Genomic DNA, 2,602 nt, shown 5'->3' with positions numbered 1-2,602 from the left:
AGCCTGCCCTCATTCCCACAGTCATTCCCTACCCCATTATCAATGTCCATGCACCCTTCATGTATGTTAATTGACTTCGCCTCTTTCAAACAGTCCCCCCGCCCCCTGTCTCCACCCTTACCCCTGTGAGTCTATTCTGGATTCTAAGCATCTGGTTCTATTTTGCTGATTAGTTTGTTTTGTTTATCAGATTCCTCTAATAAGTGAGATCATATAGTATATTTCACTTAGCATAATGCTCTTCAGTTCCATCCATGCTGTCACAAAAGGCAGAAATTCCTTCTTTCTTTCTGCTGTGTAGTATTCCATTGTGTAAATGTCCCACAGTTTTTTAACCCACTCATCTATTGATGGGCACTTAGGCTGTTTCCAACTCTTGGCTATTATAAATAACACTGCTATGAACATAGCAGTGCATAAGTTTTTTTGAATTGATGTTTCCGGATTCTTAGTGTATATTCCCAAGAGTGGAATCACTGAGTCAAAAGGTAGTTCTATTTTCAATTTTTGAGGAAATTCCATACTGTTTTCCACAGTGGCTGCACCAGTCTGCATTCCCACCAACAGTGCACTAGGGTTCCCTTTTCCCCACAGCCTCTCCAGCACTACTTGTTTGTTGATTTATTTTCTTAAAAATTTTATTTATTTATTTTTAGAGAGCGTGGAAAGGAAGGAGAAAGAGAAGGAGAGAAGTATCAATGTGTCATTGCCTCTTGCACACCCCCTACTGGATACCTGGCCCACAACCCAGGCATGTGCCCTGACTGGGAATCAAACCAGAAACCTGTTAATTCACAAGCTGGCACTCAGTCCACTCAGCTACACCAGCCAGGGTATATTGATTTATTAATAATAGACATTTTGGCCAATGTGTAGTGGTTTCTCATTGTGGTTTTAATTTGCATCTCTCTGATGGCTAGTAATATTGAGCATCTTTTCATGTGCGTATGGGTCATCAGTATGTCCTACTTGGAGAACTGTCTATTCAGATCCTTTGACCATTTTTAATTGGATTGTTTGACTTCCTGGTGTTGAGTAATATGAGTTTTTTATGTATTTTGGAGATTAAGCCGTTGTCTGATGACCTTTGGCAAATATGTTCTCCCATACAGTCTGTTCCCTTTTTATTTTGATGATGGTTTCTTTAGTCATGCAGAGCTTTTTAATTTGATGTATTCCCATTTATTTATTCTTTTCTTTATTCCCCTTGCTCTGAGAGATATCTTGGCAAAAATATTGCTACATGAGATATCTGAGATTTTACAGCCTATGTTTTCTACTAGAATTTTTGTGGTATAATGATGTATATTTAAGTCTCTTATCCATTTTGAGTTTATTGGTATATGATGTGAGTTGACAGTCTCACATTTTTTTTTACATGTACCAGTCCAGTTCTCCTAACAGCATTTATTGAAGAGACTATTTTTACTCCATTGTATGCTTATGCTGCCTTTGTCAAATATTAATTGACCACAGAGACATGGGTTTATTTCTGGGCTCTCTATTCTCTTCCATTGATCTCTGTGTTTGTTCTTATGCCAGTACCAGACCGTTTTGATTACAGTGGCCTTGTAGTATAGTTTGATATCAGGTAATGTGATCCCTCCAATTTTGTTCTTCTTTCTCATGATTGCTGAGGCTATTCAATTTTGTTGTTGTTGTTGTTGTTCCGTATAAATTTTCAGAGTATTTGTTCTAGATCTGTGATATATGCCATTGGTATTTTAATAGGAATTGCATTGAATGTATACATAGTTTTGAGTAGTATGGACATTTTAATGATGAATAATATTAATTCTTTCAATCCATGAACATGGTGTATGCTTCCATTTGTTTGTGTCTTCCTTATTTCTTTCTTCAGTGTTGTGTAGTTTTCCAAGTACAGGTCTTTTACCTCATTGATTAAATTTATTCTTGATACTTAATTTTTGTTGTTGTTGTTGTTGCTGTGGTAAATGGGATTTTTTCTGGGTTTCTTTTTCTGATAGTTCATTGTTGGTGTACAAAAATGCCATCAAATTCTGAATATTTGCTTCATAGCCTGCTCCTTTGCTGAATTCATTTATTAGGTTGAGTAGTTTTTTGGTGGAGTTATAGGGTTTTCTATGTACACTATCATGTCTGCAACTAATGACAGTTTTATTTTCTCCTTTCTGATTTGAATGCCTTTTATTTCTTCTTTTTGTCCAATTGCTGTGGTTGGAAGTTTCAGTACTATGTTGAAAACAGTGGCAAAAGTGTACCCCCTTTTCTTCTTCCTGATCTTAATGTACACACTTTGAGTTTTTTTCCCATTGGGTATGATGTTGGCAGAAGGATTTTTGTGTATGGCCTTTTTTATGTTGAGGTGTGCTCTTTCTATTCCCACTTTGTTGAGTATTTTTTTTATCATAAATGGGTGCTACACTTTATCAAATGTTTTTTCAGTATCTATTGATATGATAGTTTGATTTTTGTCCTTCATTTTGTTTATGCGATGTATTATGTGTATTGATTTGCAAATATTTTTCCATCCTTTTTTAAAATTTAATTTTAATCATTGTTCAAGTACAGTTTTCTGTCCTTTACTCCCATTCCATCCCACCCATATTGTTCCATCCTT

Source organism: Phyllostomus discolor, chromosome X (genome assembly GCF_004126475.2).
Source record: "Phyllostomus discolor isolate MPI-MPIP mPhyDis1 chromosome X, mPhyDis1.pri.v3, whole genome shotgun sequence".
NCBI classification, from domain to species: domain Eukaryota; kingdom Metazoa; phylum Chordata; class Mammalia; order Chiroptera; family Phyllostomidae; genus Phyllostomus; species Phyllostomus discolor.
This window is presented reverse-complemented; position numbering follows the sequence as displayed.